Below are 12749 nucleotides of genomic sequence, written 5' to 3'. Positions count from 1 at the left end.
CTTGCTGAGAAGATGGGGTCAAGCGTGTGGCCGGCGGAGTATGTGGGTGCTGTGATGAGTTGTCTGAGTCTGAGGTTGCCGAGGTTGTTGATCAGGGTGAAGGAGTTGGGGTCATTGTTGTTCTCGAGGTGGAGGTTCAGGTCCCCGAGGATTATGTAGTCCGTGGAGGCGAGGGCGTGTGTGCTGGCGAGGTCGGTGATGAAGTCGCTGAACTGCGGTTGGGGTCCGGGGGGTCTGTAGATGAGGTTGCCTCTGAGGGTGGTGTTGGGGGCGGTGTGGATCTGGAAGTGCAGATGTTCGGCGGTGCTGATGGTGTCGTCGGCGTGTGTCGAGATTTTGAGAGTGTTCCTGTGGATGATGGCGATTACTCCTCCTGTTCCGTTGGTGCGGTCCTTGCGGGTGATCTTGTAGCCTTCCGGGATGGCTATGGCGTTGTCGGGTGCCAAGGAGGGGGTCAGCTATGTCTCCGTCAGGAAGGCGACGTCTGGGGAGGTGAAGTCAAGTTGGTCCTAGAGTTCGATGGTGTGTTTGCGGGCGGAGCGGGTGTTGAGTAGAATACATCTGAGGAAGTTGGTTTCCATGTTGGGCGGGTTGGCAGGCCGGATGCTGGTGAAGCTGCAGTTCCGGTAGGAGAAAAGTCCTTGGGTGCGCTTCGGGGCGGCCAGGCAGCAGGTGCGAGACCGCCCGGCATTGAGTGCGTGGAGGGTGCTGGAGTCGTAGCGGAGGCGGGCGTCGTGGTGAGTGCATCGGCCAGGGTTCCTCGCGCTGGGCGTGGGCCAGGCGCAGACTGGTGCAGACGGGCTTGCCTTAGGCACACTTTCGGCACGCCAGCGGCACGGCCGTGCAGAGTCTGGCATATATGGGGAGGTGGGAGGGAGGAGCAGCTGGGAGGCGGGAGGCAGTCAGAGGGGGCGGGCCGCAGTGTGCACAGCGGCAGGGGAGACGAGGGCACAGAAAGCAAAATGAGGCACAGAAGGGGGGAAAACAGTGGTACAGAAGGCAAAAACCGGGGCACAGAAGGGGGCAAAACAGTGGTACAGAAGGCAAAAATCGGGGCACAGAAGGGGAAAAACAGTGGTACAGAAGGCAAAAATCGGGGCACAGAAGGGGGAAAAACAGTGGTACAGAAGGCAAACATCGGGGCACAGAAGGGGGAAAAACAGTTGTACAGAAGGCAAAAATCGGGGCACAGGAACGGAGGAAGCACACTTACGGGTGAGATCTTAGCAGCGGCAGCTGGGGCAGGGGCACACAGGCGGAGCTGTGCGGAGGGGGAGCAACCTACCAGGAGGGTCAGGGGTCACTGATGTTATCCACAGACCACCCCAGCAGGCACTGGACTTCTGACCTCTCAGTGGGACTGGACTGTGTAACCTGATTTTTTCCACAAACCACCCCAGCAGGAACTGGACTTCCTGACCTCTCTCAGTGGGACTGGACGGTGTAACCTGATGTTATCCACAGTCCAGCCCAGCAGGCACTGGACTTCTGACCTTTCAGTGGGACTGGACTGTGTAACCTGCAGGTGACAGTTTATGGCAAGGGCTCTACTCACCTCTTTATTGACAGCTTCTCAAGCTCTTTCTGTCCAACTCACAGACCTCAATACTGGGAGAGGTCTGAAGGGCTCTACTCACCTCTTTATTGACAGCTTCTCGAGCTCTTTCTGTCCAACCCACAGACCTCAATACAGGGAGAGGTTTGAAGGGCTCTACTCACCTCTTTATTGACAGCTTCTGGAGCTCTTTCTGTACAACTCACAGACCTCAATACTGGGAGAGGTCTGAAGGGCTCTACTCACCTCTTTATTGACAGCTTCTCGAGCTCTTTCTGTCCAACTCACAGACCTCAATACTGGGAGAGGTCTGAAGGGCTCTACTCAGTTCTTTATTGACAGCTTCTCGAGCTCTTTCTGTCCAACCCACAGACCTCAATACAGGGAGAGGTTTGAAGGGCTCTACTCACCTCTTTATTGACAGCTTCTCGAACTCTTTCTGTACAGCTCACAGACCTCAATACTGGGAGAGGTCTGAAGGGCTCTACTCACCTCTTTATTGACAGCTTCTCGAGCTCTTTCTGTCCAACTCACAGACCTCAATACTGGGAGAGGTCTGAAGGGCTCTACTCACCTCTTTATTGACAGCTTCTCGAGCTCTTTCTGTCCAACTCACAGACCTCAATACTGGGAGAGGTCTGAAGGGCTCTACTCACCTCTTTATTGACAGCTTCTCGAGCTCTTTCTGTCCAACTCACAGACCTCAATACTGGGAGAGGTTTGAAGGGCTCTACTCACCTCTTTATTGACAGCTTCTTGAGTTCTTTCTGCACAACTCACAGGCCACAATACTGGGAGAGGTCTGAAGGGCTCTACTCACCTCTTTATTGACAGCTTCTCGAGCTCTTTCTGTCCAACTCACAGACCTCAATACTGGGAGTGGTCTGAAGGGCTCTACTCACCTCTTTATTGACAGCTTCGCGAGCTCTTTCTGTACAACTCACAGACCTCAATCCTGGGAGAGGTCTGAAGGGCTCTACTCACCTCTTTATTGACAGCTTCTCGAGCTCTTTCTGTCCAACTCACAGACCTCAATACTGGGAGAGGTTTGAAGGGCTCTACTCACCTCTTTATTGACAGCTTCTCGAGCTCTTTCTGTCCAACTCACAGACCTCAATACTGGGAGAGGTTTGAAGGGCTCTACTCACCTCTTTATTGACAGCTTCTCGAGCTCTTTCTGTCCAACTCACAGACCTCAATACTGGGAGAGGTGTGAAGGGCTCTACTCACCTCTTTATTGACAGCTTCTCGAGCTCTTTCTGTCCAACTCACAGACCTCAATACTGGGAGAGGTTTGAAGGGCTCTACTCACCTCTTTATTGACAGTTTCTCTGGCTGTTTCAGTACAACTCACAGACCTCAATACTGGGAGAGGTTTGAAGGGCTCTACTCACCTCTTTATTGACAGCTTCTCGAGCTCTTTCTGTCCAACTCACAGACCTCAATACTGGGAGAGGTCTGAAGGGCTCTACTCACCTCTTTATTGACAGCTTCTCGAGCTCTTTCTGTCCAACTCACAGACCTCAATACTGGGAGAGGTCTGAAGGGCTCTACTCACCTCTTTATTGACAGCTTCTCGAGCTCTTTCTGTCCAACTCACAGACCTCAATACTGGGAGAGGTCTGAAGGGCTCTACTCACCTCTTTATTGACAGCTTCTCGAGCTCTTTCTGTCCAACTCACAGACCTCAATACTGGGAGAGGTGTGAAGGGCTCTACTCACCTCTTTATTGACAGCTTCTCGAGCTCTTTCTGTCCAACTCACAGACCTCAATACTGGGAGAGGTGTGAAGGGCTCTACTCACCTCTTTATTGACAGCTTCTCGAGCTCTTTCTGTCCAACTCACAGACCTCAATACTGGGAGAGGTTTGAAGGATTCAAGAGTGATTCTACCTTTTCCACTATTGTCCACCCTGACACTTGCATGGCCTACACAACTGACCCTCAGCTCCACCTCCTTTTGTTTCTCCCACTCTTGTGTGTTTGGTGCTGCACATGTAATTAAAACATGCAAAGTAAATAATAACAATAGAGTTACTTCTATAGCGCAAACAGCTACCTCAACCAGAGGTGTCCCGGCGCTTATCCGTAATCAGGTGAGCAGACAAGGGACGCCACGGCTAGCCAGCCTAGCCGAAGAGCCGCGTCTTCAGGTGCCTTCGAAGGTCGGATTCAGAGTCCAGTATGCGACGATGCAGAGGTAGCGCATTCCATAGCATAGCTGTCCTGACCGAGAAGGCCCTGCCTCCCTTTCTGGCCTTGGAAAGCCGGGGAACGCACAATAGGTGCTTGGAGTTAGATCTAAGAGGGCCGGCCCAACACTGAAATACAGTGCTGTGCGTCTTCTTACAGATGCTGCAATTTAAACTATGAGACAAAACTGATTTTAAAGAGTTATGAAAGCAGCACAAACACATCAGAGTCATAAAAATAAATAAACACCGACAAATGGATTCCACCCCCCATACCCACCCTTCCACCTCGATGCCTGGATTCCACCCCCCATACCCACCCTTCCACCTCGATGCCTGGATTCCACCCCCATACCCACCCTTCCACCTCGATGCCTGGATTCCATCCAGAGGGAACCATTACACTTACACCACATGTACTCACTGGACCACAGCACATGCTTGGACCCCCAGCCACAAAACCCCTGTCATGTGAACCCACAACCGCAGACAATCTAACACTTGAGCACGAAAATAACAGATTATTGTTTAAAAAAGTGTGTTAAATAAACATCACATTACATCAAATCCGCTACAAGATGACATCACACCCCATACTTTGTCATGACAGCTTCTAATATCCACTTCACAAGGATGAGAGGCTGAGACAGCCCTACTGGGGTCAAAGGTTGATCACCAGTGGCTTCTTTCAGGTGCAATAGTTATTGCACCTGATAAAATCAAGGACCAAAGTGTATGTAGAGATGAAAGATAAAGATGGAACAACCAAAGGGGAGGTGGAGGGGACAGAGAGAAAGAGGAGGGGCGTGGGAGAGAGGGATGCAAAGGGGAGAGAGAGATGCAAAGGGGAGAGAGGGATGCAGAGGGGAGAGAGGGAGGGAGAGAGGGAGAGATGGAGGCAGAGGGGAGAGAGATGGAGGCAGAGGGGAGAGAGATGGAGGCAGAGAGGAGAGAGATGAGGCAGAGAGTAGGGAGATGGAGGCAGAGGGTAGAGAGGGGGGCAGAGAGGAAAGAGGGTGGCAGAGGGGGGAGAGGAAGGAGAAGGAGGCAGAGGGGGGCAGAGGGGAGAGAGATGGAGGCAGAGGGGAGAGAGATGGAGGCAGAGGAAGGGACGGGGCAGAGAGGAGAGAGGGTGGCAGAGGGGGTAGAGGGAGGCAGAGGGGGGGCAGATGGGGGAGAGAGGGAGGCAGAGGGGGAGAGAGGGAGGCAGAGGGGAGAGAGGGAGGCAGAGGGGGGAGAGGGAGGAGAAGGAGGCAGAGGGGAGAGAGGGAGGCAGATGGGGGAGAGGGAGGAGAAGGAGGCAGAGGGGAGAGAAGGAAGCAGAGGGGGCAGAGGGGGCAGAGGGGAGAGAGGGGGGCAGAGGGGGAGCGAGGGAGGCAGAGGGGAGAGAAGGAAGAGACGGTGCAGAGGGATAGAGGGAAGGGATGAGGCAGAGGGAAGGGTTGGGCGGCGGCACCGGAACAGCCGTCGCATTTATAGTCATAGTTTCACCGGTCACAGGCCTGAGACCCTCCGGAAGCGGCCTGTTTTTATTCCACTAATTACATCACAAAGAAGAAGGGAACAAAACCCCCTCACTCTGTACCTTCCCCGGCTCCAGCCCTCCCACACAGAGAACTCACCTGCAGCAGATCACACGGCGCGCTCACTTCACGCAGCTCTTCGTTTGCTTTGAAAATAACTCGCCTGTCTATGTTTGGCATCCAGGGCTTGTGTGGTCGCCCCCACCATTAGCCGTGACGTCAGAAGTGCTTCATCCTGAGGGGGTGGTCAAACGGGGCAGCCCCTGTACACCCTCCAAGCATCCCCACCCGAAGCGATGGTGAGAGGTTTCAGGACAGAGAGATAAGGGCAAGGGGGCCCTTTTGTCTCCCTGGTTACACAATAAATGTGCCCCCCCCCTGCTCTCTAGTGCAGCTCCTCTCAAGAGACAGGAAGGGGTTGGCAGCATCCTGTAGAACATGTGTTCAGTAACTTCCTCTCCCCCACCTCCACCTCATGCATCCTCTCTTCAACTCCACTCCCTCCCTCTGACCCAACCCCGCCTCCTTGTGATCTGTGGTGCAGCCTCCTGTAGGGACATGTGGAGTGCCTTCCTGCCCTGAACACACCCCACACCCTGTGCTTGCCTCCCCAGCCCTGGCTGCACCCCTCGTACTGCAGTGCAGCTCTCCCCTCCACCCCCGGCCCCCCTGCTTGCCCCCCCCTGCCCTGGCTGCACCCCTCGGACTGCAGCACAGCTCTCCCCTCCACCCCGGCCCCCTGCTTGCCCCCCCTACCCTGGCTGCACCCCTCGGACTGCAGCACAGCTCTCCCCTCCACCCCGGCCCCCTGCTTGCTCCCCCCTACCCTGGCTGCACCCCTCGGACTGCAGCACAGCTCTCCCCTCCACCCCGGCCCCCTGCTTGCCCCCCCCTACCCTGGCTGCACCCCTCGGACTGCAGCACAGCTCTCCCCTCCACCCCGGCCCCCTGCTTGCCCCCCCTGTCCTGGCTGCACCCCTGGATCTGCAGCACAGCTCCCCCCTCCATTCCTGTAGCGGTTCCCTTGCCCTGACAGGTCTCTTTCATGCCCCCTCCACTACAGACTCCCCCCCTTTCACAAATCTCTGGGGCCGATTATACCTTTGTTTCCCCGGCCCCAGGCCCCCCCCCCCCCCCCGTTTAGCACAATCCAGGTCCCACAAACCTGGAAACCCTTCTCTCCCCCAACTAAATATTCTTCTTCTACCTTTACCTTTGGGTAATGTCAGCGCTATATGATTATGCATGAATGAATGCATAGAAAATCACTGTTGCTGTTGATCGCTCCGTCACATTGTGCCTTATGGCCCAAAGGCTTTTTCCTGCTCAGGCTCCCGCCACCCCTAGGCTGTCCCTGCTGATACGGTCTGGGCCCTGGGGCAGCTGCCCGTCCTCTGAGCCTGACTATGGCCTGCCCGTCCACCGAGGCACACCGTGGCCTTCCTGTCCTCTGAGCCTCACCGTGGCCTGCCCGTCCACCGAGGCACACCGTGGCCTGCCCGTCCACCGAGGCACACCGTGGGCTGCCCGTCCACCGAGGCACACCGTGGCCTGCCCGTCCACCGAGGCCCCTGGCCTGCCCTCCACAGAGGCTGCCCATGGCCTGCCTGTCCACCCAGCCTCCCCTGGCCTGCCCGTCCACGAGGCTCCCCTGACCTGCCCGTCCATCCTGACTCCCCTGGGCCTCCCGTCCACCGAGGCTCTCCATGGCCTGCCCGTCCACCAAGGCTCTGCATGGCCTGCCTGTCCACTGAGGCTCTGCATGGCCTGCCCGTCTATCAAGGCTCACCATGGCCTGCCTGTCCACCGAGGCTCTCCATGGCCTGTCTGCTCACCAAGGCTCAGCATGGCCTGCCCGTCCACTGAGGCTCCCCCGGCCTGCCTGTCCACTGAGGCTCTGCATGGCCTACCCGTCTATCAAGGCTCACCATGGCCTGCCCATACACCGAGGCCCCTGGCCTGCCCTCCACAGAGGCTGCCCATGGCCTGCCTGTCCACCCAGCCTCCCCTGGCCTGCCCGTCCACGAGGCTCCCCTGACCTGCCCGTCCATCCTGACTCCCCTGGGCCTCCCGTCCACCGAGGCTCTCCATGGCCTGCCCGTCCACCAAGGCTCTGCATGGCCTGCCTGTCCACTGAGGCTCTGCATGGCCTGCCCGTCTATCAAGGCTCACCATGGCCTGCCTGTCCACCGAGGCTCTCCATGGCCTGTCTGCTCACCAAGGCTCAGCATGGCCTGCCTGTCCACCGAGGCTCATCATGGCCTGCCGTCCACCAAGGCTCCCTAGGCCTCGGAATGCAGGCCACTAGACGTGCCGCCACTGTGCTTTACTCCCATGGAGAGGTGAGTGCGGGGCTGTGAGTATTTGCTGGGCTCCAGGAGGAGGTTTTTCCTCTGTAGAGTGAGAGCGGGGTTTGCAGAGAGATATCACAGCCACTCAGAGACTTTCTACTTTCACTTTTGGATTCTCTGCTGACCTGAGCTAGGACCTTCATTCGTTTGAGGCCTTTGAAATATTGGGGCGTGACTGTTGTCTGCAAGGTAACTGCACTTGTGACTGCCTGTTTAATAGTAAAATATAGCAATAATAGGTGTTTAGTGGGGTGCATGGAGCTTTTGAGCCTGGTGCCACTGCACCTGCTGCACCATTACAATCATGGCCCCAGTGAAGGGCCAGACTACGATCGCCAAACTCGTAGAACAGGCAAATGACTGTGTTTACAATCCAAGGCTCTGTCACAGTTGTCTGTCGCTGTAATGTTATACAGAAACTGTCCCAACGGATAAAGGGGGTCAAAACATCCCTTCAGAGCGCCACGGAGCGTGCTCACGTAAAGCACCGCAATCACGTCCTCGGGTTTACTCCAGCACCACGGAGCGTGCTCACGTAAAGCACCGCAATCATGTCCTCGGGTTTACTCCAGCACCATGCAGCGTGCTCACGTAAAGCACCGCAATCACGTCCTCGTGTTTACTCCAGCACCACGGAGCGTGCTCACGTAAAGCACCGCAATCACGTCCTCGGGTTTACTCCAGCACCACGGAGCGTGCTCACGTAAAGCACCGCAATCACGTCCTCGGGTTTACTCCAGCACCACGGAGCGTGCTCACGTAAAGCACCGCAATCACGTCCTCGGGTTTACTCCAGCACCACGCAGCGTGCTCACGTAAAGCACCGCAATCACGTCCTCGTGTTTACTCCAACACCACGGAGCGTGCTCACGTAAAGCACCGCAATCACGTCCTCGGGTTTACTCCAGCACCACGGAGCGTGCTCACGTAAAGCACCGCAATCACGTCCTCGGGTTTACTCCAGCACCACGGAGCGTGCTCACGTAAAGCACCGCAATCACGTCCTCGGGTTTACTCCAGCACCACGGAGCGTGCTCACGTAAAGCACTGCAATCACGTCCTCGGGTTTACTCCAGCCCCATGCTCACGTAAAGCACCACAATCACGTCCTCGGGTTTACTCCAGCACCACGGAGCGTGCTCACGTAAAGCACCGCAATCACGTCCTCGGGTTTACTCCAGCACCACGGAGCGTGCTCACGTAAAGCACCGCAATCACGTCCTCAGGTTTACTCCAGCACCACGGAACGTGCTCACGTAAAGCACCGCAATCACGTCCTCGGGTTTACTCCAGCACCACGCAGCGTGCTCACGTAAAGCACCGCAATCACGTCCTCGTGTTTACTCCAGCAGCACGGAGCGTGCTCACATAAAGCACCGCAATCACGTCCTCGGGTTTACTCCAGCGCCACGGAGCGTGCTCACGTAAAGCACCGCAATCACGTCCTCGTGTTTACTCCAGCACCACGCAGCGTGCTCACGTAAAGCACCGCAATCACGTCCTCGTGTTTACTCCAGCACCACGCAGCGTGCTCACGTAAAGCACCGCAATCACGTCCTCGGGTTTACTCCAGCACCACGGAGAGTGCTCACGTAAAGCACCGCAATCACGTCCTCGGGTTTACTCCAGCTCCATGGACCGTGCTCACGTAAAGCACCGCAATCACGTCCTCGGGTTTACTCCAGCACCACGCAGCGTGCTCACGTAAAGCACCGCAATCACGTCCTCGGGTTTACTCTACATATACACGAAGGGTTGCTATTGTATATAAACTTTATTTCTAACACGCAATGTTTATTACGATATTTAGATTTTGATCACAATGACCAAATAGATTTATTTTACAGAATCGATTCGATAATGCCTACAAGGTGCAAAGAAAGGTACTGTGGCATGAATAGGAAATGCCACAAGCGTTCTAAGGCTAATGCATCTTCTTTACACAACAAAGTAATAACAAGCATTGGTAAATGCATTAGGCTTCGCCTATGTGGTTTTTATCAAGGTTTTTTAGTCTTAGCTTGGTGAGCAGTTGAGCAATATAAATTACAGAAAGCTAGAATGCGGTGGGAGGAGGTGGGGTGAGGGGGATTGAAAACACGGGAAAGCAGGAAGGGGGTAGGAGGAAGCCGGGGTGGGTTCAAAAAAGGGCAGAGGTCAACGAAAGAGACAACATGTACTCTACGAGTGCAGGGTTGAAATAAAAATAACAAGCATTTGCAATGCAATCGGTCTCGCCTTAGGGACCTTATAAGCATTTAGCGATGCACCACATTATTGCACATTACTGCAACGAGGCTGGTTTTGTCCGTGCTTGCCGACTGCTAATAAGGACTATTAATGATGGCATCTCCAGCTGTGACAACGCTACGTGTTGGCCTGGTGATGACATATTAATAATCTATAACGTCAGGTCTGTTCATGTGATATCAATTTCAGGGGTGTCATAATTAATTTGCTAGCCTGCATAAACAAACCTCTTTTGGGGCACAAATGTTGCAACTATGCGTATTTAAGCAACAAACCATTAGCAGGACTGCCATCGTAATAGAAATTGCATTTTAGCCCTAAAGGTTGTTTTCACTTCCGGAATAATTATTTTTTTTGCATGTTGAGAAGACACCACGTGTTCGGGTTCTCATTAATCTTTGTGCCCTACGTAAAATGTATTGCTGTTAACCAAGCAAACCACTAACATTCACGTTACCTGGCCAAGTCTGATGGGATTCCAGCAGTATGCCAGAATCTTAAGTGTCCGGGCCTCAAGCGTCCAATTTTAGGTCTGTAGATGACAACGTATATCAAAAGAGACCAAGCACACCCTGTAAGAAAGTGGCTCTGTGTATATACTGGACCAAAGTCAGGTACAGTGTGCCCAGAGTCCACAGTCCCCAGAGGTTTGGCAGAGGCTAAAGTTAGACAGAACTTTACTGTCTAAAGTGGTAGCTTGGTCGAGCAGTAAGGCCGTATCAGAGGACAGTGTGAAGCATTTGTTGCACACACTCAGTCAGCAAATGGTCTCACACACTCAAGAACTGAACTCTAGGCCAATTGTTTTTTATCAAAATATATAGTTGTTTTATTTTAGAACCAACAAGGTATCAAAATATACTTTCTCAGAATGAGTTACTTTAGTTAAGTACTTTTCAAATAGGCAATAGACTTTTTAATTACAATAGTTACAGTTGTTGCAATGGGCAACACAATTTCAAACACAATGATACATTGAGCTCAATGGGAATTTCTAGTTGAATGCAATTAGTTACTTTAAGGATTACTTTTCTAACCACAGGACTGGATGCTAGATTCAGTCCTGGGACATCTCCTGTAAACAATTGAGTAAAAGCGATTTGGTTACAGTAGTGATTTTAAAGGAATATTATTGTATTTTAAAAGTTGACACAAACTTTTTCACACAGACTCACCAATGTTATCCTATGGGAGGAAATTCACTTGGCAGTTAAGTAATGTCATCGTTACTTTTTTTTACTCCGAGTTGGATCCTGGAACCAGCACTGGTGCATCCCCTGTAAACACTTGAAAGAATTCGATTATGTCATACAGGCGATTTTTAAGAAATATTTGTAAGTTTGGAAATTGGACACTTAGAAGATTTTTTGGTGAAAACTAGACAATGGTTTCCTATGGAGGAAAATTGAGTTAACAGTAAAATACGGTTATAATTACTTTTCAGGTTCAGTGCTGGGCTGAAAGACGCAGCACTGGGTTCTCTCTTGATAACAGGTGAGTAAATCGGAATTCGTAGTTCGGCTGATTTTAGATGAATATTTTAAAGTTTCAAGACTCCACACAGAAGAATTTCGGAGTGAAACCAGTCAATGTTACCCCATGGAAGAAAAGTGAGTTATCAGCGTTTGGGTAAGTATTCGACTGGCAGACTTAAGGTTCTGGGCATAGACTCAGGGGTCTCCCAGCGTCAGGTAGGTACAGTTGGTACACCCTCAGCGGCACAGGTGCAGCCGGGTGCAGAGAGAGTTAGGCCCAGTGATAGCCTATGGGCGGCAGGGGGCCTTCGGTTGGTGGGTGCTGGCAAGCAGGCCACGCGGCTGTGGGAGCTGGCTCCTGGTCACTTGCTCAGGGCAAATGGGGAAGTAGATTAGGACCAAGGTTGCACTGCCAGAGGCACTCGGGCGGCTGGGAGCAGGGTGCTTTTGAGCCGTCGGGCGCTCAATGTTATTCAAAGGAGAACTTGGAAGATGAACAAAGGCTGCCGGCTCAAGGACGGAGATTCTTCAGGAGCGACCAACACTTCGAGGGGTAAGTTAGGATCTTGGAGGATAGGTAGGCCCCCCGGAGCTGGGCACAGGGGGCCTTGGGGAGCCGGGTGCAGGGGTGTCTTTTGAAGTCGGGAAATCTTACCCTCTGCTGGTCGTGGTTGGAGGGGTCCCTGGTTGTGAGGCTGCAGGCGTCGTCTGGGTCATCGAGGAGGGTCCTTGGGCACTGGATTTCAGGTCACAATCGCCGGAGGGACGTCCTCAGGGTCTTTGTCCACTCAGGCACAGGCCTGGCTTGGCGGGTGCAGAGTGGGCTGGATTCGCGGTTCCTGTCTGGCACCTGGGGTGTTTCTTTTTGAGCAGAACCACTGCTTGTGGGAGTCCCAGTCTTGGTAGAGTCTCAAGGCAGTCAGGTCCTATGGGGTTTGTGACATTGCTGACCACTAAAGGCACCAGAGTTTCGCAGGAACAGGTTCAAGGATCAACAGGCCGGTTGGGTTGGGGCCAAGTCAGTTGCTGTCGTCCTCTTGTGAGCAGCAGCACGGCAGGTCTTCTGGTTTCTTGATCTCCTTGCTTGTTTCAAATCGGGTTCTGAGGAAGGAAGATTCAGGGTGCTCCTAAATACTAAATGTGGGGGTGTTACAGGTAGGGCAAGAGCAGGGACCAATGGGTCCCTGTCCTGGGGTGACTACACCCCCAATCCTGCTCCTCTCCTGTGGGAGGGGGGCAGGGGCCTAGCTCTGATTGGGCGAGTCTCCCCATCCTCAAGATGTCGGTAGCCCGGAGTTGTGCTTCACATCGCCTCTCCCACCTGAGGGGTGGGGTTGGCAGAGTCTGGCACACACCCTTTCCTTCCTTTAGGATTTCCCGCCTGTCTTCCCGCCAGAGTGGGG

At 53.7% G+C, this 12749-nt stretch overlaps 1 protein-coding gene across 1 annotated transcript in view; it reads right to left on the bottom strand.

Annotated features, from left to right (window-relative positions):
* LOC146822488 (uncharacterized) overlaps nt 1-5614 on the bottom strand; it is a 149215-nt gene extending 143601 nt beyond the window's left edge. Inside the window, exon 1 of the mRNA XM_085613599.1 lies at nt 5370-5614. The gene's annotated coding sequence lies outside the window, so the exon portion shown is untranslated. The remainder of the gene's footprint in view (nt 1-5369) is intronic.
* Nucleotides 5615-12749: the final 7135 nt, after the last annotated feature.

The sequence above is a fragment of the Triturus cristatus genome, chromosome 6 (genome assembly GCF_964204655.1).
Source record: "Triturus cristatus chromosome 6, aTriCri1.1, whole genome shotgun sequence".
NCBI lineage: Eukaryota > Metazoa > Chordata > Amphibia > Caudata > Salamandridae > Triturus > Triturus cristatus.
The sequence above is the reverse complement of the archived record's forward strand: the minus strand, read 5'-3'. Positions and strand labels throughout refer to the sequence as shown.